Genomic DNA, 25,302 nt, shown 5'->3' with positions numbered 1-25,302 from the left:
CAACTCCTCTCGAGGCACCCTGTCATATGCTTTCTCCAGGTCCACAAAGACACAATGCAATTCCTTCTCCTTCCTTCCTCTCCAACCACAGAGCAAACATCGCACCTGTGGTGCTCTTTCCTGGCATGAAACCATACTGCTGCTCACTAATCATCACCTCACTTCTTAACCGAGCTTCCACTACTCTTCCCATAACTTCATCAATTTTATCCCCCTGTAGTTACTGCAGTCCTGAACATCCCCCTTATTCTTAAGTATCAACACCAGTACACTTCTTCTCCACTCCTCAGGCATCCTCTCACTTTCCAAGATTCCATTAAACAATCTGGTTAAAAACTCCACTGCCATCTCTCCTAAACACCTCCATGCTTCCACAGGTATGTCATCTGGACCAACGGCCTTTCCATTCTTCATCCTCTTCATAGCTGTCCTTACTTGCTCCTTGATAATCCATTGCACTTCCTGATTCACTATCTCCACATCATCCAACCTTCTCTCTCTCTCTCTCTCTCATTCTCTTCATTCATCAACCTCTCAAAGTACTCTTTCCATCTTCTCCACATACTCTCCTCGCTTGTGAGTACATTTCCATCTTTATCCCTCATCACCCTAACCTGCTGCACATCTTTCCCAGCTCAGTCCCTCTGTCTAGCCAACCGGTACTTTTCTCCCTTCTTAGTGTCCAACCTCTTATACAACTCATCATACGCCTTTTCTTTAGCCTTCGCCACCTCTCTCTTCACCTTGTTCCTTGTCTCCTTTTACTCTTGTCTACTTTCTGCATCTCTCTGACTTTCCCACTTCTTCTTCACCATTCTCTTCCTCTGTATTCTGTCCTGTGTTTCCTTTTTCCACCACCAGGTTTCCTTTTTCTCCTTCCTCTGTCCAGATGTCACACCAAGCACCCTTCTTGTAGTCACTCTTACTACATTTGCTGTAGTTGCCCAGCTGTCTGGTGATTCTTCACTACCACCCAGTGCCTGTCTCACCTCCTCCCTAAACTCAACCTTGCAGTCTTCCTTTTTCAGCTTTCTCCATTTGATCCTTTGCTCTGCCCTCACTCTCTTCCTCTTCTTGATCTCCAATGTCATCCTACAGACCACCATCCTATCCTGCTTAACTACACTTTCTCCTGCCACCACTTTGCAGTCTTTAATCTCCTTCAGATTGACTCTTCTGCGTAGGATCTAATCTAGCTGTGTGCATCTTCCTCTACTTTTGTACATCACCCTATGTTCCTGCCTCTTCTTAAAATATGTATTCAGCACAGCCATGGCCATCGTTTTTGCAAAATCCACTATCCTTTGAAGTTCTTCTTTCCTCTTCTTGACAACATACCTACCCATCACCTCCTTGTCTCCTCTGTTCTTTTCACCAACATGTCCATTGAAATCCACTCCAGTCACCACTCTCTGTCCATCACTTCATCCAACTCACTCCAGAAATCATCTTTCTCATCCATCGCACACCCAACTTGCAGGGCATATGCACTAACAACATTCATCATTACACCTTCAATTTCCAGCTTCATAATCATCACTCTGTCTGATACTCTTTCCACCTCGTGACATACTGTTCCTTCAGAATAACTCCTACCCCATTTCTCCTCCCATCCACACCATGATGGAACAATTTGAATCCACCTCCAATCCACCTGGCCTTACTCTCCTTCCATTTAGTCTCTTGCACACACAATATATCAACCTTCCTTCTCTCCATCATATCTGCTGACTCTCTCTCCTTACCAGTCCTACTGCCAACATTCAAAGTTCCCACCCTCAATTCCACTCTCTTTACCTTCCTCCTATCCTTTTTTCTCTGGACACGCCCCCTTCTCCTTCTTCTTCATTGGCCAACAGCAGCCCAATTTCTGCCAGCACCCTGTTGGCTAACAGTACTGGCGGTGGCCGTTGTTAACCCGGGGCTTGACCGATCCGGTATGAAAATCTGTATTGTTGTCCACATGTTGATCTGGCAAAATTTTACACTGGATGCCCTTCCTGACGTAACCCTCCCCATTTATCTGGGCTTGGGACCGGCACGAAGAAACACACTGGTTTGTGCATCCCCTGTGGCTGGGTTACACCCTCTGAAGTCCTACTTGGACAATATGAAAGTGATAATGGCAGGAAAATGGCATTTAACAAATGAAATGAGACCGCAGCATTGTGACCATTAGAAGTGCAGACCTTTCATTGAGAGAAACCGCATAAAATACGAAAGTGTCATTGAGTCCAGTGGTGTCCTCCACAATCTAAAGGCAATTGGAAACTGGAAGAAACTCTGATAGGAAGAGATCTGGCAGAGCCAAAGTCACCAGCCAATCGGAAGACAAGTTTTTGGGGGTCACCAGCTTGGGTGGTCACAGGCGCCTCACAGCACAACAACTTAACATTGCAGATCGACAAAAGCGAGGGTCAGTTTATACTGTGAAGAGGAGACTTAGTCCTGTCTGCCCTAGTCCACAGCTGGTATTTCAAGGCTTTGCCATTTTGACTTTTAAGGAATGGCTTTCTTCCTGACACTCGCCCTGTCAAACCGGCAGCACAAATTCTCCTCTGCCACCTGCCTGGCCTTGTTTATTTATTTTTTCCTGCCATCTCTTTATTTTTCATGTAGATCTCTGCAGCTCAAGCAGATGCTTCTTTCATCCATCCACTGCAGGTGTGGCTGACAGAAAGAGTGCACTTTCCACTCTTCATTGATGTCACCTGTCTCAGACCACAACGCCACAGCTCCCTATGTCAGCCACCAGCAGGATTCTGTCAAAGGTTGGAAAATTCCCAGGGCTTATGTGACTGAGTGAATTTCCTAAGGCAGATATTCACATTCTCACCGATCACTTCATTCATATCCCAGCAGCAGAGGTGAACTGCGGTCAATCAGATGTCAAAACAGGCCACTGTCACCGGCACAGACAGACCTAAGCAACTTAAGGCCTGCGTCCTCTGAAATAGCCCCGTTTACTTTTTCAGTCCCTTCAGAATACCGTTAGGCACACATAAAAGTATCAGCTAATCATCTTATCTTATGTTTATATTGATAAACTGATATGAAAGGCACTATATGATAGATAGATAGATAGATAGATAGATAGATAGATAGATAGATAGATAGATAGATAGAAAATGCACTATATAATAGATAGATAGAAAATGCACTATATAATAGATAGATAGATAGATAGATAGATAGATAGATAGATAGAAAATGCATTATATAATATAGATAGATAGATAGAAAATGCACTATATAATAGATAGATAGATAGATAGATAGATAGATAGATAGATAGATAGATAGATAGATAGATAGATAGATAGATAGATAGATAGATCCATCCATCCACTATCCAACCTGCTATATCCTAACAGGGTCATGGGGAACTGCTGGAGTCAATCCCAGTTAACACAGGGCACAAGGCAGGAACAAACCTCAGGCAAAGTGCCAGCCCACCACAGATGCAACATTTTTTAAATAATTTTATGTTCCTACCATACAATTCCCTTAGCTCTGACAGGGTTGTCCAGTTTTCTACCTGAGGGGATCAATGGCACCCTGGCCCTGCTGTGACCTCATGCCTGGCACAACCAACCAGCAGCACCTAATAAAGAGTACCTTTAAGAGACTTCATATCAGTTAAAGAGTTGGCAAATCTACAGAGTATTGGGGTTTGAACCCTGGGCACAGGATCTGATTGTATGGCTCTCTCTCTGTGTCACTTGCTCGCTTTCTCTCTCTCTCTCTTTCTCTCTGTTGCTTGCTTGCTCTCTCTCTCTCACTCTGTCGCTTGCTCGCTCTCGCTCGCTCTCTCTCTCCCTCTCTTTTACTGGCTTTCTTCTCCTGCAACCTCTCGTTCTTTCCTGTTCTCTTCTCTTTCCCTTTAGCTGACTCGCGCTTCTATTTATGAAGAGGCATGGTAGTCGTGGCAATCAGCAGCTCCTGGGAACAATTACGGATGTGGACCGCTTCTCACCTGTGCACTTAGGTGAGAAACGCCCACATCACAAACTCCTCAGGAACCACTTCGGCCACACACCACCACGCCCCCTCGCTAAGCCGCGAGTGCGGTGATTATTTATTAAACCTGGCCTTTTTGATGGGAGCGCAATACCACAGGAGGAAGATGTGTGTGGTGCACTGAGAACAATGTACTGTACAGGGAGAAACTGAACACGTGCAGAAATCATCGGCGCGTACGAACTGGAAGGGAAATGAAATAGAGCACAAAGAGTTCACAGCGAATGCACAGGTAGAGACTGAACACGTGAGGAAATCATCGGCACGTACGAACCGGAAAGGGAAACTGGCTTGTTTGTCACCCGAGTGTGTGGTCGTGAACAGATGCAAAAGTTTGGCGAACTTTTTGGTCGTAACCCAATTTGTATGTGTTCTTAGACGTTCGTGACCCGAGGTTCCACTGTATTTGTGTCATTCTCAAAACTTTTGGCCACGAATGTACACCTCAAAAAACAGAAATCTTACTAGTTGTTACCAAATCTGTCCTCTCTACCCTTCGTGGGCTAAAAATTAACATTGATGGGATCCTGGTTGAACCCTCAGCATCAGTCCATAATTTGGGTGTCATCTTTGATCAGCTCCTTACTTTCCAACCACACATTAGCTCAATAGTACATTCAATATTTGCTCATCTGCATTCTTTCCTCAGTATGAAGGATACTGAAACACCGACTCACGCTCTCATCACTACCCGTCTGGACGATTGCAATGCATTGTTTTATGGCCTCCCGACTAAACATATCAATAGATTAGCTGCTCGTCTACTTACACACACTAAAAATCTTCTCACATCACTCCTGTCCTCCATGATTGCCATTGGTTACCAGTTTCTTCAAGAATCAAATATCAAATTATTCTTCTCACCTTTAAAGCCCCTCATGGTTTAGCCCCTCATTATCTGTCTGAGCTGCTGCTTCCTTACACTCGCGCATTAAGATCATCGGACCCTAACTTACTCACTGTACCTAAATACAGGTTAGTAACTATGGGTGGCAAAGCGTTCAGTGTGATGGCCCCTAAAATTTGGAATGCCTAAAAACACATCTCGTCAATGAGCATTATCCATTTTCTTGAATGTAATTTCTATTGTCTTGTGTCACACATGCGCGCCTAGGAGGCAGTCAACAAGCCCGGAGGTGAGCCAAATATCGTGAGACAGGGGGGTTGATATACAGTACTAACGCCTCTCTCTGTCTCTCATTAGACAAAAAGAAGAAATGTAAAGTACCTTCTGTACTTCCGGGTTCCCAAGATGGCGTCCAAATCGTCCTTCGACTTGACGTCACTGCCGGTGCCTTTGACACAATGTCACTTCCAGCCCCACCCCGATGACCTGGCTTCCAAAGATGACGTCACTTCCGTCTGACAGCCATGACGTCATCTCCTGCCAACTCACTTCCGTCCGCCGTTTTTTCTCTGTATATAAGCGCCAGTTTTCTGATGTACTATGTTGAATGACTGTAAAGTACTTTGACCCAAATTTCTGTCTTTTATGCATTCATTGTCCTTTGGACATTATACGGGGACGGTCCCCAACTCTTTTTTCTTGTTTGTTGTTCTATTTTTCATCACACTTGGTGATGTAATGTATTTATTAAATTGTAAAGTGGGCGGCACGGTGGTGCAGTGGGTAGCGCTGCTGCCTCGCAGTTAGGAGACCCGGGTTCGCTTCCTGGGTCCTCCCTGCGTGGAGTTTGATTGTTCTCCCCGTGTCTGCGTGTGTTTCCTCCGGGCGCTCCGGTTTCCTCCCACAGTCCAAAGACATGCAGGTTAGGTGGATTGGCTAGTGTGTGCTTGGTGTGTGGGTGTGTTTGTGTGTGTCCTGCAGTGGGTTGGCACCCTGCCCAGGATTGGCTCCTGCCCTGTGTTGGCTGGGATTGGCTCCAGCAGACCCCCGTGACCCTGTATTCGGATTCAGCGGGTTAGAAAATGAATGGATGGATGGATGGAATTGTAAAGTATCATTGAGTGTATGAAAGGTGCTACATAAATAAAACTTATTATTATTACCTCAAAATTAATTTGACAGTTCTATGTGTGGTCTCTGGTTTGTATGATTCTGGGGGGGCGGCGTATTTCTGCACCCCAACAGAGTTGAGCCGTCAGGTTTGGTTGGTTTCAGGCCTTCAGTACTGGGGTCTGCCTTGCACCGATCGCCCCCTTCAGACTGAAGTCCTACCCTTGCATGCCTGTCTCCCATGGTGGTCTCCCACCCACTCTGGCTCTTAATCAAGGTTTGATGATGGGCCGATTATTTTGATTATTATTGCTTTTATGGCTCTCGTATGAACTGCAGGGACACTCGAATGAATGCTTTTGTTCTTCTTTATCCTTTCAGCATTTTTTTTTTCCATTTTTTATGCAGGAGCTTGCAGGCCAGCTGCTGTTGTTGTGACAAAAGTGAAAGAAGAAGAACATTAAACGGTGGCGAGAGTGGCAGCAACAGTAAGTGTCTCCTTCATTTTATTTATTTATTTTTTCTTTAATATACCATTGGCTCTGCATACCCAAAAATCGTGCTCGTCTTTTCAATTGCCTCTCCACATTGCCGTCTGATTTTGTGTGATCATTCCTTTGCAGCCCCAAGGTCGCTCCTCCATTCTTCTTTGTCTCTTTTGATCCCATTCATTCACCCTTTGTATCCTGCATTTTTGAACCGATGTGTCGTGCATCCCATTTAGTAGCATTAAATATCTTTTGCTCACTTACAAAGGACTTTTTTTTCCACGTTATACCTGTGCAGCATTTTCTCTCGGTCTTTTGTGGCGATTCAATGAGCTTTTAACTTGTGTCGCCATCAAGGCTGTTTATACAAATTAGGAGGAGCGTGAACCCACACAAAGTGCCCCCAGGGTCCCACTTGATGTCGCACGCCCCTTGCTTGTGGACCCTTTCTCTTCTCTTCCTCCTTCACAACTTCTGGATGAGTTCCACGTCACCTCGGTCCGCTCACCTTTAGAACGGTCGACCGGAGCTCGGCAAGGCCTGTTTGGCGTCACTTAACATCAGGTGGGCTCAGCGTGTGCTCTTTCACTTGGGCACTATGACATCCTGCTTGTAATTATGCTCAATGGCTCCTCAGCTGGGTGGACACACACACTCTGCTCAGTTATTTTCAGTCTAGCAAGTCATAAATGAGCAGCCTTAGTCGGCACAAGACATGAGCCCCTTTCCCAGAACACAGACTGTAGACTTTGACGTGTTCAGTGTAGGCCATGGATCTCCAACTTCAGTCCTGGAGGGCCGCAGTGGCTACAGGCTTTCATTCTTCTTGATTAGTGACCAGCTTTTGATGCTCGTTAACATCTTTTACCTTCATTTTAATGAACTTGAATCAGACCCCTTAGTTGTTCCTTTTACCTTAATTAGCAGCCAAACAATAATGAGACATGAAATGAGTCGCCACATGACCAGCTCATCTGTGCCCATCACACAATATCTAAAAATAAAGAAAGGTGAAGGTCTCAGTAAGGAAGATCTGCTCAGGTCACCAAAACATCTTGACGGTGTTCTTAGAAAAAACAGAAAATGAACAGTTTTGGAAATGTCTGCCATGGCAGAATGACAGCAGCAACAAGCCATGGAATTAAATAACGAGTTTAATTAACAGCAAGAATCGGCTTCTCATTAAGAAACTGGTTGTAGTTTGAAGCCCTGATTCAGCTGGTCATCACTTCACATGCACAATACAATAGAATATGATACAATACAAGACAGTACAATTTATGTTTGTATAGCCCAAAATCAGCAGCACGGTGGCGCAGTGGTAGCGCTGCTGCCTCGCAGTTAGGAGACTTAGGTTCGCTTCCTGGGTCTTCCCTGTCTGGAGTTTGCATGTTCTCCCTGTGTCTGCATGGGTTTCCTCCCACAGTCCAAAGACATGCAGGTTAGGTGCATTGATTATTCTAAATTGTCCATAGTATGTGCTTGTGTGTGTGTGCGTGTGCCCTGCAGTGGGTTGCCGCCCTGCCTGGAGTTTGTTTCCTGCCTAGCTCCCTGTGTTGGCTGGGATTGGCTCCAGCAGACCACCGTTAGGATATAGCGGGTTGGATAATGGATGGATGGATAGCCCAAAATCACACAAGGAGGCCTGCAATGGGCTCTATCAGGCCCTGCCTTTTGACAGCCTTGACACTCTAAGGAGACAAGGAAAAACCTCACCCCCCCAAAAAAAAGCCCTTGTGAGCCACATTTAAGTACCAAGAAGAGAAGCAGAATAGGTGAGGGTTAGTAACAAATTATAACGATCATGTTACTTATGTTTTAGTGCTAATGACTAACAACAGAGATGCAGGCTGTACAGTTAGTCAGCAGCTCTAGTCAGGGTGTGCTAAACTGAAGTAGTGAGTCTTTAGCTAGGATTTGAAAGCTGAGACTGAAGGGGCATCTCTTATAGAAGCAGGCAGACCACTCCACAGTTTAGGGGCCCTGTAACTAAAACTTCGACTTCCCTCTGTTATTTTATTCATTCTTGGAATCCTAAGCAGACCGGCATCTTGGGATCTTAACGTGCGCTCAGGTTTGTAAGTCATGATAAGTTCAGACAAGTAAGCCGCACCTCGGCCATTTAATGCTTTATAAGTTAAAAGGAGGATTTTGAAATCTGCCCTAAACTTAACCGGGAGCCAATGTAAGGATTTAAGAACTGGAGTTATGTGTTCGTATTTTCTTGGTCTTGTAATAATTCTTGCAGCAGCATTTTGGATTAATTGGAGGCTGAATAAAGAACAATTTGAAAACCGCATTGCAGGAGTCAATCCTACTAGAGATAAATGCATGAATTAATTTCTCAGAATCCTGTTAATTTATAAAATGCTTTAATTAAATTAAATGCCTTCATTAAAATGAATTCATTCAAAAAGATGAAGCGTTACACACACCCCGATTTCTCTGATTCCCAAAGAAAAGGTAAATATTTGCAGTGATAGATAAGAAAAGTACGAAATGGATCCCGACCTCCCTTGTCTTAACTCTGACAGATAAATAATTACAAGAACAAACTATCCACAAACACACAAAGACCAATGTAGAAAGACAATAAAACTGTAGAGATTGGAAAGCAAAGAACAGATGGAAGCAGTTGAAATTTAAGTGATGCAATGGCAGCAGAGGCACAGCTCAGCCAGGGATGCTCCGAAATGTGAACTGTTGAGTCCAGATAGCAGTCCAACAGCGGTGGGCAACTTGGTGAGACGTGGTGATCTGGTGTTCCTGTTGGTGAAATGATGGCAACGACTGCTATGGTAAATGCCGGCCTTTTCTGATGCCCCCTTTTCTCTCCCAATTTCTTTAAATGTATGCAACCCCTTCCCCTCAAACTCCAAAGAAAGGTCAAGCATTGTAATTACAATACAATACAATACCATTTATTTTTGTCTAGCCCAAAATCAGACAAGAAGTGCCACAATGGGCTTTAACAGACCCTGCCTCTTGACAGCCCCCCAGCCTTGACTCTCTAAGAAGACAAGAAAAACTACCAAAAAAAAACCCTTGTAGGGAACAAAATGGAAGAAACCTCGGGAAAGGCAGTTCTATGAGAGACCCCTTTCCAGGAAGGTTGGGCATGCAGTGGGTGTCAAAAAGAAGGGGGTGACGTCCTGGTGGTGTGTGGAGAGACACTCACGGTCAGACAACACAACACTTACCAGCATTAAATGAACACAATCGACATTTTCTGTAGCCCCGCTACAGTCTCTCTTTCTCTAATCGTGTCCAATGGCTGAGGATGGCATCAGTCCCAGCGAATTCCTCCCACCTCCAAACCAACGGCATTAATAAAAAAACATAAACTGTCCAGCTATAAATACAAAAAAGAGAAGACTGTTAGCGCAGTTGCCCCCAAAACAGAAAGGCTCGTTTTTAAAATTTAGTGTCTCAGACTCGCTCACCAAGGATGATAACCCACCCTCATCATCAGGTCACTGATTTTACTATAAAGTTTGCCCAACTGCAATCAGCCATGGATGTAGTGGTCTCTCCTTCCAAGGACAGCAATAAACAAACCCCCGCCAGTTTCAGCTCACTAAAGCTGTGAGGTGATGATGCAGGGTGATGGAGACGCTCAATGAGCCCACCATGAACCCAAATGTCCTCTTCATTTACTGCAGACTCTCAGACTGAGACAGTTCTGATGAGAAGAGGCCATTTGATTGCTAGAGAGAAAAGGCGCTATATACTTACAGTGGTACCTCTGGTCACAACCTTAATTCATTCCAAAACTCTGGACGGGTCGCGATCTGAACGTAATTTCCCCATAAGATTGTATGTAAATACAATTAATCCATTCCAGACCGTATGAACTGTATGTAATATATTTTTTAAGCAAAAAAATAGTTAATTATACCATAGAACGCACAGTTTAATAGTAAACTAAACATTTACTAACACTGAGAAAATCTTGAACAACAGAGCAAACTAACATTGTAAGAGTTTGCAACAGATCCTTACGAACCGCTCGCTGTAAACACTTTTTTATTAGTTTTAGGCACAGGGAAAAAAAAATGAAATGCCGCTTCTCTTGTGAAACTTTTCAAACCATCCTCTACTGGATTTAAATTCCTCACCTTCGCCACTCGAAGAAGGATTTTGTTTCAGCAAATCGCCATGAATCTTCCTGGCTTTCTCGATATGATCGCCTCGCTTACGCTATCCCCTGCAAGATGCTTCTCGTTCAGCCACACTAGCTTCAGTTTTTCCACCTCTTCCAGCACTTGAGGCCTCTGCTTGGTTAACATTGTAACTCCTTTTGCAACATCAGCTGCTTTGTTAGGCCCTGTATGCGCAAACAAAAGAAAACGGGAGACGGAGAACAGGAGATCATTGGCGCATATGAACGTGTGTAGAGAAACTGGCCGCCAGTGTTATTGTTCGCCACTAGAGCGTGTGGTCGTGAACAGATGCAAAATTTTGGCAAACTTTTTGATCGTAACCCGATTTGTACGTGTTCGCAAACGCTCGTGACCAGAGGTTCTACTGTACGTGTACTATCTTCATAGATTTATTTATTTATAAAGCACTTTAAAAACAATATCAAGGCTGACCCAACATATCAGACGCACAATAACCAAAGGCTAAAAGAAACAGAAACACATAATAAAAAGTACACCGATACAACAACAACAACAACAACATTTATTTCTATAGGGTGGTCCAGATCTAATTATGCAATTTTCATTACGTTATAACTTATTAAGTTTATTACATAGAAAATCACCCAAAAATTCCCGGACCATCGAGAAGTGTGCAAACTGACGACATGAAGAATCGTCTTCACGCCAAACTGGAATCGCGTAAATCAAAGTCATCCAGACGATCTGGATCTGCATAATTAGATCTGGACCACCCTGCAGAGCACATTTTCATATAAATCTGCGGTGGGCTGGCACCCTGCCCAGGGTTTGTTTCCTGCCTTGCACCATGTGTTGGCTGGGATTGGCTCCACCAGACCCCCGGGACCCTGTAATTAGGATATAGTGGGTTAGGTGATGGATGGATTGATGGATTTTCATATAAATAAAGCTCAAAGTGCTTTACATGATGTAGAAAGAGGAAAAAGACAAAATAAATAAGAAAATAAAATTAGGGAACACTAATTAACATAGAATAAAAGTAAGGTCCAATGGCCAGGGAGGACGGAAAAAACAAAAGAAAAACTGCAGACGTCTGGAGAAAACAAACAAAAAAAAATCTGCAGGGGTTCTGAGGCCACGAGACCACCCAGCCTCCTCTAGGCATTCTACCTGACATAAATTATCTCAATCAGTCCTCATGGTATTCAGGGTTCACATGGAAGAACTTGATGATGACGGTCATGTGGACCTCTGGCCTCCAATCCAGCAATGGAGGGACATCACGGTGCTTTGATCAGGTAGTGGTGGTGCAGATCAACACCACAGAAAACCGGAAAAAGAACAGAAGAGAAAGTAGGGGTTAGTACGGATTACAGAGCCACCATGAATGATAATTGTAATTAATTGAATATACAGAGCATCAGGATTAAACTAAGACGAAGCTGTGAGAAAGCCATGTTAAAGTAATGTGTTTTTATCAGTTTTTTTAAAGTGCTCCACCATATCAGCCTGCCGAATTCATATTGGCAGGCTATTCCAGATTTTAGGTGCATAACAGAAGAAGGACGCCTCACCACTTCTTTTAAGTTTAGCTCTTGGAATTCTAAGCAGACCCTTATTTGAAGATCTAAGGTTACAATTTGGATTGTAAGGTGTCAGATATTCCGAAATATAAGATGGAGCGAGATTATTGAAGGCTTTGTAAACCATAAGCAGTATTTTAAAGTCAATTCTAAATGACACAGGCAACCAGTGTAGTGACATCAGAACTGGGGTGATGTGCTCAGATTTTGTTTTTGTAGTTAAGATTCTAGCAGCTGCATTCTGTACTCGTTGCAATCGATTGATTTCTTTTCTTGGTAGTCCAAAGAGAAGTGCGTTACAGTAATCTAGTTGACTAAAAACAAAAGCGTGAACTCATTTCTCAGCATCTTGCAATGTTATAAGACGTCTAACTTTTGCTATGTATAGTCAACATCTCACACTGGATTAAAGGCCAGGGAGTAAAAGTGCATTTTTAAATAAGATTTAAAGACAGCAAGTGAAGGAGCCTGCCTAACGTGCAACGGCAAATCGTTCCAGAGTTTTGGAGGTGCAACTGAAAAAGCCCGATCACCTCGGAGTTTGCATCGCATCTTAGGAACAAGTAAAAACCTCTGGTCGGCTGACCTGAAAGAGCGAGACGGTACATAAGGGGGCAACAGTTCCAACAAATAAAATGGGGCACAACCATTAAAGGATTTAAAAACAAATACAAGAATCTTAAAATGGATTCAAAAATGAACTCTGAGCCAGTGAAGGGAAGCCAAAATCGGGGTAACGTGCTAACAGAGGCATAGCTAGGGTTTTCAGCGCCCGGGGAAAACGGAAGATTTCGCACCCCCTCCTGTTTGCCAAAATGCAATGGGGAAGGTAAAGAAAATTTTTAAAAATGTATTTAAAATAATAGTATTTTAAGATATTTTTTATTTTAAATAGTTTTAAATTTTTAAATATTTCAATTTTTTAAAGCACTTTTATGCGGATATTTTCAAGGTTTCGCTAAATTTATAAAAATAGAGTGAAGTGAAATAATTGAGACAACAATGGTAGTTCGAAAATATATATTTGCAACAACAACTTAGACAACGATACACTAATACCTCATGTCAGTCGGGCGACTTGTTTAATAACGTCAAAAATGTTTCTGGGTGGGAGTCAAGCATGTTAGAGTAGTGGAGGGGATAAATTATTGTCTGTTGGGTATATAGAACTAATACGTACTTCGACATCAGAAAGAGACAAAAACATAGGAAAAAGATCTCCTCATACTGGCGGAGTGATGGACTGAGTATGCCAGTGTTTTTTTATCTACTTTTTAGTGCATTTAAGAATGGAAAACATTTCATTCTAAAATTTCGTAACATCAATTTGGCACCCCCTGGATGCTGCGCCCAGGGACAGATGTCCCCCCTTGCCCCCCCTAGCTACGCCACTACGTGCTCATGCTTGCTAGTGAAAAATCGAGCGGCGCCATTTTGCGGCAGCTGTAGGCGAGTAATGGGGGCCTTGCTAATTCCAAAAAGCAGCATATTGCAGTGATCTGGCTGTGAAGATATAAAAGCATGTACAGTATCACTGTTTCAAGGCTGCGTTTAGACAAAACAGGCTTGATTTTCTGACAGCCGCCTCAACTGGAAAAAGCAGGATTTTTATCACTGCGTTCACATGGCTAACAAGTTTTAAGGCAGAATCAGTAAATTTGTGATCATGGATTTCTCGTATTGAGCCACAGTGGAAAGGTCGATGCAGGGGGTCCCGCTGGTGCCATTGGGTCTGAACAGCATGGCTTCTGTCTTGTTCTCATTAAAATTTAGAAAAATGTAATGCCATCCAACATATTTGAAAGGTGCTTTAATAGAATAATGAAAAGGTATGATAAATGACAAGATTTAGAAAGATAAATGGGATGAAGGGCGCTTTATAGAACGTAATGTGCTGTATGCAGGCACACATAACTGGCACCGTACAGAACACGTTGGTATGGTGTCACATTTTGGAAGCATTTGTGAAGTTAAGAGTTGTGATAAAGACGCACTCGCCTCACTGAGTTATTCCTACACAAACAGGCACACATTTCTGCTCTCTGAACGTTACGCACGCTCGGCTCCTTCTCATTGCTCCATTTTTATAATCTCTTCATGCTGCCATCTTCTACAAATTGAAAGAAGTCTGTTAAAATGTTTAGAGCTGCCGGGTGGAAAAATGATTATTATTTTTTTTTTTGTACATTTAATTTACAGAGAATATTTCATAACGAGGGAGGAACGCACTGAAAAAGTAGCTTTAGACAAAGGCGGCATGGTGCAGCTCGGGATAAGCCGTTTGGCGTTTTGTACGACGACGTATCGCTGGCTCCCGACTGAATCTGTTTTTGTCCTTGCAGGTCAGAGGGGAAGCTTGATTGCATATGGTTTGAAGGATTTTCATCTTGAATTTCAATTAATTACCGGAAAATCTTTTTGTCTGTAACAGGTATGTGAAAGAGTTACCCTCATTTCCATTTGCCGACATACGGTGGTCCTGCTGCTGATGTCTCTTATTCTGTCGGATTGGCACTATTTCAAATGCCATTAAAACAAACACCTTCATTATTAAACCTTCAGTCGCTGTATTATGTTGGGCAACACAACAAGTTTGTGAAGTGCGCTGAGGCTTGTTATTTAGCTTGCTTAATGTGAAAATGGGACAGAACAGCAAAAATAAATGATTCATCAGGGACTTGCAGCGTTTTCAAAAAGTACAGTTTCATTAAGTGTACATAGATTTAGAATAGCATTATGTATATGTATACAGTATATATATTGTAGAAAACATAAAGGACTCGAGATTTCAAAGGGGGGGGGTTCTGCTCCGTATATTGTTGATTTACTGTAAAGAAAGTGAGAGTTAGTGAGGAGTAACCTCATAAGAATGAGTCCAACATAAGACTGCCATAAGGAAGAGCTGAAGGAGAGGAAGAGGCAGATCCTCAGAGGAGGGAGGGAGGAAGTGATGTCATCTGAGGGTGTGGTCTGTAGTCGGAAGAAAGCGGGTTAGATCTCTTATATATATTTCTCTTCTGGTTCGTCATGCTTCCTCTTCAAACCCGGTCACATCATGTCACGTCACCACCCTATATCAAGCCTGACCGCGTGACCTTTCACTTCGGCGGTGATGTGACACCAATAGGGTCATGAGAAAGGAGCAGGGAATTGCGGTAGTCCGAAGGAGGAATAGGAATCGAGAAAAGCGGTGCGGGGCTGTATGGGAGGCCGCAGCCAGTGTGGGGAAGGGTTTGGAAGAGGAGGAATAGGAATCGAGAAATGCCGCGTGGGCTGCGTGTGGGGGACCGGGTTGGAAGAGGAAGCAGGATGAACCAGAAAAGAAATATATATATAAGAGATTATTGAGTGCAAACTGATCGCTATTCAAAATTCTGAAACAATCTTCATTCCCAGAATCTCTCTCTCTCCTTCCTTCCGACACCAATCTCCCTTTTAAATTTAAGCGCACACAATTCCCACTCAGACTCGCCTTCTCCATGACTATCAACAAGTCCCAAGGACAAATGTTTGCAAAGATTTGCGTTAATCTACAACAACCAGTCTTCAGCCACGGTCAGTTGTACGTGTCTTTTTCTAGGGTTAGATCTTTCGACTCATTATCTGTCGTCTCCAGCAAAACATCTATTCACAACTGCGTCTTCAAAGAAGTATTTCTTTCTTCTTGATTTCTGAATTCCTTTCTCACCGTTTTCCATTCCTATTCTTACACCGTTACGGCTGGCGTCGGCTAGTATTACCTGCAAGGAAGGAGAGAAGGTAATATTGCACATGATTACAACATTTAACAACAACAACATTTATTTATATAGCACATTTTCATACAAACAGTAGCTCAAAGTGCTTTACATATTAAAGAATAGAAAAATGAAAGACATAATTATAAAAAATAAATCAACATTAACATCGAATAAGAGTAAGGTTCAATGGCCAGGGGGGACAGAAAAACAAAAAACTCCAGACGGCTGGAGAAAAAATAAAATCTGTAGGGATTCCAGACCATGAGACCGCCCAGTCCCCTCTGGGCATTCTACCTAACATAAATGAAACAGTCCTCTTTGGATTTAGGGTTCTCACGGAAGGGCTTGATGATGATGATGGTCACGTAGACTTCTTCCTTTTAATCCGTCCATCATTGTTGATTAGCCCATTTTATAATGTTTATTCTCGTAGCTTATTTCAACCCAAACAAAACTGAATAAGCTTGTTTTGCCAGAACATTTACAAAATGTTGGTGTCCACAACTCACGTTTTACATTGAAACATCACAAAAAAATATTTAGTTCACCTGCAAGTGCATTTTATATCTATATACATTATCTCACACTATTGAATTAACACATGAACGCTGTCAGAACAAAACAATGCAATTCCAAATCCACAGATATGACTTCTTCATTTGTCATTTTGTCACATGTCACTGTGTCGCTTTATTCACAGGTCCAGTTGCATGTGTGATGTGTTGTTTAGTTAGTCAGATGACTGGCACTGCATGGAGTCAACAAGAGAGGCAGGTGTCTGGTGGAGTGGAGCCACTGAGGTTCACTCTGATGGAGTCATTTAAATGTTTGTCTGTCAGTGTTGTTCTGAACTTGGATTTCATGACATTCATGTCAGACTCAGAGAGGTATGGAGATCCAAACAAAGCAGACATTTTCAGAGCTGCTTGGTGAAGTGCTCCAGAAATGCTGTTGAGACTTTAACTGTACTTATGTTGAAGGTTTATAGTACTAATATCCTTTCATCCATTATCCAGCCCGCTATATTCTAACTACAGGGTCATGGGGGTCTGCAATCCCAGCCAATACAGGGCACAAGGCAGGAAACAAACCCTGGGCAGGGCGCACACATATACACACACACACACACACCAATCACACACTAGGGACAATTTAGAATTGTCAATACACCTAACCTGCATGTCTTTGGATTGTGGGAGGAAACCAGAACACCCGGAAGAAACCTACGCAGACACGGGGAGAACATGCAAACTCCACGCAGGGAGGACCCAGGAAGTGAACCCAGGTTTCCTAACTGCGAGGCAGCAGCGCTACCCACCGCACCACCGTGCCGCCCATTTACTAATATATAATATATAAAATCCAATGTCTCTCTGTCTGTATGTCTGTCCGCTTTCCACGAGAGAACTACTTAACGGATTTAGATTGATTTTTTTTTTCTATAATTTGGTTAAACATTCCGGTTGATTTTGCGACTCCTCTCATTTCGCGATGTATCATAGTTCACTTGCGGTGCCAATTTATTTGCACGAATCTGAGAAAAAGGCAGTGGGTCGAAGGGAGGGCGTGTCCCTTAACTCTGCTTAGCTAGCGAATGAGAGAACAATTGAATTCAACTTTGTTTGATATTTAAAATAAAGTGTTACTTAGGTCTTGATGAGTTTGAGTCCAGATATTCTCTTAAGTGTATGCCACATTGAAAAGATAGATTGCAATTCAGATTGTGGATCGTGATTTTGTGTTAAAAGGATTGTGATATGATTTTTTGGAAAGATCGCCCACCTTTAATTTGACTAATCAAGTTTTCAAATTTATGTAGGATTCATTAACCCTTTGGAGAGCTACTTGGACAGGGGTAGCTCGCAAGCAACGTGTTGGAGACCCCTGAACTAGAACTTGCTGCTACCTCCTATGTGCACACGTGTGACAATATGTATATTATGACAGGCATTCACAGCCATTACCCAGCTGGGATGCCAACAGAATGGAAGGACTGGGGGAGAAGAGAGCATCTCTGGAGCAATGCCTGGAGGGCAGCCCTCCTGGGTGGCTGTGGCACCATGGACTCCCTCAGGGTGTGCTGAGAGCTGGGGTTCCATGGGGGCCATAAGGGAGAGCTGCAGAGCATTACTGTATAGTGGACTTCTACCCATTCAGGGAGCCAGAGTGGGAGTGATTCTAAGGAGAGAGAAGAGAAGAGTAAGGACAGGTAATACTGATGAGCCACCTGGAATCACTCCTGGGACCTGAATCAAATTCTCCAACTTCCGGTGGGTGGAGGCCTCATTCCTTACACTTCCTTAGTTGGGCAGGTTTTATATCGGGAGGTCATAACTGGAGCAGTTGGGAGATGAGCTTCAACGCTGTGATGGAGGAGGAGTGGAGACATGCAATATAATTGGAGAGCGAGAAGACATATACAACCATATTCATGAGTTCTGCTACTTGAAACAAAGCACGATGTAAACCTACACTTTAAATTAAGGACTGAGATTTATATTGTGTTTAGGAATTAGGCTGTGGGAGAGATGAAAGGGTGGTGTTTGACACTCCCAGCTGTAAGGACTGGAACTTGTTTCTGGCTAACTGTGGCGGATTAGGGCAGCTGTACGCACCCTGGTGGTCCACATGTATGTATATGTATATATATATATATATATCTTTACAACGATATTAACTCACAACACATCCTACAAATACGAACCTGATTGAAAGAAATAATGATAATCAAATCCTTGAATGGGAGACGTTATTTTTAAAATGTTCCCTTTTCTTTTCTACCTTTTTAACACACTACTTCTCCGCTGAAGGATCTTAACAGACCTGGGAAGACATTGAGCGGTAAAAAGTAAGCAGGGAATGGCATGGGCTACTAACTTTCTCCCTCTGCTTTTCATATGGACAAAAGACACTCTGCCACCATAAACTACAGCTGGCACAGCTGCCTTGCGCACTGCTTACTAGAGTTATTGCGCCCTTCCTCCTCCATCTTTTGCCTGAACGTGCATCAATCCTATCTCTTCCAGTTAAAGACTGGTTCACTTGAGCCCAGCATTCCTCCACTTCACACCAAACAGAAACGAACTCCTCCTCCATAAAATGACATATGAGCAAAGACAACTGATGATTTGATTTGTTATTGCGTAAGAGCAACCGTTATATTGCAACTCTGTGTGTTTATATGTATTGTTGACATGTAGTTTTTATGCATTATATTATTATGTATTTGGTGTATATATGTGTCTGTATATATGTAGATATATATGTATGTATATATGTGTATATGTATAGATATGTATATATATATATGTTTATGTGTGTGTGTGTAAATATATATATATATATATATATATATATATATATATATATATATATATATATATATATGACAACAATCATCACTCACAACAGTGACAAAACCATTGACCAATTTTCACCTTTTCTCTGTCTCAGTACTTTTACAGTATATATACTGTATGTGCATATTTTGGCCACCTGCAGCAACAACAGCTCCACAAAAAGGAAAATTTGGGACACCAACTTGGTTATCCCGTTTAATGTTTACAGTCCAACAAAATTGAATGCTTTTGGGTGTACTAGCCATCCAATTATCAAAAATTAACTAAATATATCAGCTGGTCAGCCACTGATACTTGGTCAGATTCTCTGGATCTCCACCTGGCTGGTAGCCCTTGCCTTTTGTGGAGTGTGAATCGGAAGCGGCGGAGCCAATTAGCCCAACTGGGCAGTTTCTTGGCGCTACTGAGAGAGAAGGAGCTGACCATCATAGCGATCACATCCCCTCTCCTCCTGGGGTCTTATTACAGTGCCTGTAATGAGAGCCTTCAACGCACATATGTGACAATATGTAAATATGTTTAATCACAGAAAATATCGGGTAGTGCATCCTTTTGCTATTAAAAGAGCATCAGTTCTTCATGGCATGGATTCCACAAGATGTGGGGTACATTCCCCTTAAGATTCTGCTCCATATTGATAAGATTGCATCAATACACAATTTAATTGATTTAAGCACACATTTTTATTATTAATTTTATTGTAATCTTTCCATACAAATCAATCAATTTTTACAAAAAGAAGGATTGAGAAAAAGTTGACCCCTACCCCTGAGAGAGAAAGCATGGCCTGATTTAAGCACACAATTTAAGCAGTTTTGTCAACTGCAAATTCACCTGTGTGGTCTCCATTTCTTTTTACTTTCTTGTCTACAAAGTATTGTAATCGTCTAAAAATTCGATTTCGAGATTTTTGATGAATCTCGACGTTTTAGACCTCCCTACTGTAAGGCCGAAAATACTGTATGTCTGTCTGTGTGGGTATGTAAACACGATAACCTGAGTACACTTTCACTTAGATTAACCAAATTTTGCATACAAGTATTAGGTACAACATTTGGGCTATTTCTGTTAACCAGAAGTGGTTACTGTTTTATTCATGCAGCTGCAGAGTCCGATTTATTCAACTTTACTTTTATAATAATTGTTCAATATATTATTAATTTGATTTCATTTGTTGTTGATGGTTCTTTAATGTACATAATATAAAAATATAACAACTGTATTGTGATTTACTCCCCAAATATCCATCCCCATATCTGAATATGCGAGAAAGTCTAGGGGAGACCACTCCTGATTTTTTAGATTTGCATCTGTGATGCAGATTGTATCAAATACATCAAAATTAATTGCATATCATTTACAAATTTAATTCACTTGATTGTAATCATTCTGTAACAATATAATGGTGCAAGGAATGGCCAAACTGTTCCAACAACCACATCTGCAGAATTCGAAGAAAGTGCATATTTAAAGATGATGATGACTTGCTTCTAAGTCGATTTCGATTTCCAGGAGCTATCCTCTTGGCGCTGTGTGCTGATCTGGCCCGGGCTTTACAAATGCAGACTTTGAGGAATTTTGCTCTACCCAATCCTTTGCAAGTTTTGTCCACCCTCAGGTTTTTAGCCACAGGAGCTTTTCAACATGAATTTGCTGGACGATCGGGTATTTCACAAACATGACTGAGTCCCGCCATGCCAGCTGTATAAGATAGTATTATCCGCTTGTCATCCAGATAGATAAGATTTCCTTATACTGTGGTTGAACAGGCAAACATCAAAATGCAATTCTTTGCAACGTCCAAATGTAATCAGAGCGATCGACTGCATGCTCGTTGCTATAAAGGCAGCTTCTGAGAATGAATTTACTTATGTAAGTAAAAAGCATTTCCTCTCTGTTAAAGTGAAAATCATCTGTGATGCGAAAATGTGTCTCATTAATGTTGTGGTCAGAGGGCCTGGCCCACCTCATGATTCATTCATTCTGAGAAATAGTAGTGTTGGGAACAAACTTGGAAATGGTGTTGTGTGAGATGGTTGGCTTCTTGGTAAGATAAGACATTTAATATTACTGTTTTAGTCAGAATTGTAAGTTATGTGTATGACGTACCATATAACACGATTATTTGGTGACAAGACGTGGTTTCTCACCCTGCTCGCCAACCCACTGCCTGAACAAATGTGATGTTATAATGAACTCCACTATCAGGCTCAGGCAGTGGTAGCATGCTGGTTTAAAGTGTCTTACCAGTAATTGCAGCAGCTTGCTGCTCAAACAATGAGAGCCACCAGAATTCCACTTAACCTTGTCCAGTGGTGTTGACACTCAGACGGTGGACTGCGACCCGCCTTTTCACTTCAAATTGGATATCTGACCACTTCTTTTTTATTTTGGGTTCTTTGTGACTTTCTAAACTGTTGAGTGCCTCTGCCACGCTGTACCGCTCCTTCGAATTCCTTTAATTGCTTATACCACTGCTTAAGCCACCAAGCAGTATTGCTTCCACTTCACTGAACAGGACCTCCATTTTGCATTCTCTGAAGTTCTTCTTTTTAACACATGCTTTTGCTATTGTCTTTTAACAAAACACAGAACCAAAGGGGCTATTTGTTTTGATTTGCATATTCAAATAGGTGAAATTCTGGGAGGAGTCAGGGTGGGGCTGTAGGCTCATGTAGACTGGGATTTGTAAAGGGAAAGTGTGCACAACTTAAGTTACGCAGTTTTATCCATCTGAATTTTTTATGCGTATGGACATTTCCACTTCTGTCCGTACTCCATGTTTTAGTGTGAATTCTACACACGGCATTATACATGAGGTCCCTGGAGACTGGGAAGACCACTGAAGAAAACTCAGCTCATTGTCATGTTCATGAAAACAGTTTTGCTTTGTGATAGTGGTCAATGGTGACCATGAAGGACATGCTCAGCAGCAAAACTCCAACAGACCTCGACATTCAAGTGAAGTCAAGCACCAGAAAGACACTTACCGTATAAACTTTCATATTTCGCGCCCCCCCTCCCCTTTTCTACCTGGAATAATTCTCCACCCCCTGCATAATATAAGATAGATGAGAATAACCCCTGATACAACTAGGTATGATACTCGTGCGGTGTCGCGGTATCCTATCATTTTTACTTCCAGAAGATTTGCATGTGTTCGGCTAACTTCGATGAAATATTTGCAATTTTTTTTTTTTTTAAGTGATATAATAATTGTTAAAATGCCTTGTGTGGTTTTTGGTAGTAATTCTAATCCCAAAAACAAAGAATAAATTATTTAGTATTACTTAATTATTTTTTATGTAAAGAAACAATGAAATATGTTTTAATTTTTAAAAATCTCGTAAACGAGGACACCGATGAAGTCAATCTGCGCGAGATGAACGTATTTTCATCCGACAAATATTGTACCGCTGCTAGTTGTATCATGAAAATAACCCAATATGCAGTAAATTATTTAACTCAATTTGGCTATATTGGCTATGCTGCCATTGTGGTGCAGTCGTGCCGAATTATCACTTAATTATCACTTAATTTTTAAAAATCTCGTAAACGAGGACACTGATGAAGTCAATCTGCGCAAGACGAACGTATTTTCATCCGACAAATATTGTACCGCTGCTAGTTGTATCATGAAAATAACCCAATACGCAGTAAATTATTTAACTCAATTTGGCTATATTGGCTATGCTGCCATTGTGGTGCAGTCGCGCCAAATTATCACTTGATCTACTGTCACCCGAATGTTTGCAACAGACACCGATACGTCTCGAACTTTCTGGATTGAAAATACGCGACTATAAAAGCAGCAGCAGCGGCGCCACTCGTCACAGAAACAAACTTCAAGTAGAAAAGGAGCTCAGAGTGTCTCGATATCTTGAATATCAAACCAAACCTGGACAGGCTGTGTGCTTTAAAGCAGGCACATATTAGTCATTAGATCTATGCCTTAGAAATGTTTTATTTGAATTTTAGTTATAATGCATTCGTTGTGATTATATGCTTGCAAATTTAAATCTGAAATAAAAATGTAAAAAATTAATTTTGATGTCTTGTTCATTTATTCAACGCCCCCTTGTACAGCTTCATCGCCCCCGTGAAGGAAGAAAATGGATGGATGGATGGATGTCTTGTGCCCACAGTTTGAGAACGTGCCCCACAGTTTGAGAACCGCTGCCGTGCATAAGTTGTGTCTTGAAACCTGAAAAATCAATCATAAAATTAGACCCCAACTTATAGGCCAATTCAAAAATACAACGCTTCCATTTTTTTTTTTAGATCTTCTTGCCTCCTCCACTCTCACATCAGTTTCTCAGACACATTGAATTTTGCTGCAGCAGCGCAGTTACCAATTTCTTTTGCCACTTCAACGACTTTTAATTTAAAATCAGCTTCATATTTTCATCTGATCGAACGCTCCATCGTAGATAAGGGATGATCTTACGATAAAGGTGTATGAGGATGTGAGATACAAAAAACACAAATCTGTGCAAATGTCACTTTGGAATAGTTCAGGTATTACAGTGTGGTCACGTAGGCATAATACATAGAAATAAAAGGCCGTATGCTCCGTGGTTACTCTCTCAGGTGGGCATTAGCATATCGTAATCTCTTGGACCAATAGCGTGAGTTTTCCGCATTCCACTTATACAACCGACATAATAAAATGCCAGAAATTATAAGGTGAAATCAAGTCCCAAATTATCCACAGGAGAACTTAAACGCTAGTACGAGGTGTGGCAGAAAAGTAATGAGACTGGCAACACTGCAAGCGATCTGGCAACGCTGCGCTGTTGTCCTTGATAGAGCACGTGTATCAATCCCCTCCCATAGCTCAGTGCGAGTTTCAACTCCTTCCGTTAACTACGTTGATTTTGTGACTGCTATTAGCGAAGTTGTGTTTTTGGTTGTGCGTCACGCAAAATGGAACAGCGGAATTTGGAGCAACGTTGTGCCATTAAATGGCAAGTGTGACGTTTGAAAAGTTAAAACAGGCCTATGGGGAACATTCTTTATCCCGAGCTCAAGTTTTTCGCTGGCACAAATCATTTTTGGAAGGCAGAAAACACGTTGAAGATGAACACCGTTCAGGGAGGACTTCAACTTCAAAAACCAATGAAAACATCGAACGTGTGAACACTTGTGAGATCAGACCGTCGCTTAACATTAAGAATGTTGAGTGAACAATTCAATTTGAACAGATTTACCGTTCATCAAATTTTGACTGAACATTTGCACATGCGAAAGGTCTGTGCCAAAATGGTGCCGAAAAACTGCCCTCTCCATAACAGAATTTTTGACCTCAAAAGGCGTTCCTGTGGTTCCCCAGCCCCCTTATTCACCTGACCTCAGTCCGTGTGACTTTCTCCTTTTTCCTAAACTGAAAAATGTCCTCCAAGGACGTCATTTTGGGACTTTAGAAAACATCCAAAAGAGTGTAACGGACATGCTGAAGACCATACCGGTTGAAGACTTCCAGCGCTGCTACCAACACTGGGAACAACGTCTCCATCGGTGTGTAGCTGCCCAAGGGAACTACTTTGAAGGGGATAACATTGAGGTTTGAAAAAAATAAAAACTTTAGTAAATAAAAAATCAGTCTCATTACTTTTCTGCCACACCTCGTATGTACGGTATATGGCAAAGAGTGGGTCATGGGACCAAAATGGTGGTGAAGCCCTGATAAAGATGGCTTTTACTGTACAGTTACTGTTCTTTTGTGGCTTTTTAAAATTAAAGGCAAATACTGTGCTCATAAATACGGAGCATCATATGTGTTTTTCTTTTAAAATTGTAAGAAGTGTAAACTGCCTAACAGAGTAGCTACAAAAGACGTTAATCTGGAAAACAGCAGTGATATCGAGTGGTGATGCCTCTTTAGATTGTGTTTTGATAACTCCTATTAACTCAAGGAATGTGATGTTTGGTAAAATGGGTGTCAATTTTCTGACTCAGGAATGCATACATTCTCCTGTTGTAGATAATGATGATTATTTTCAAATTACCAGAATTTGCCGTATGAAGAAGC

Source organism: Polypterus senegalus, chromosome 2 (genome assembly GCF_016835505.1).
Source record: "Polypterus senegalus isolate Bchr_013 chromosome 2, ASM1683550v1, whole genome shotgun sequence".
In the NCBI taxonomy this organism is placed as follows: Eukaryota; Metazoa; Chordata; class Cladistia; order Polypteriformes; family Polypteridae; genus Polypterus; species Polypterus senegalus.
Note: the sequence above shows the minus strand (reverse complement) of the source record.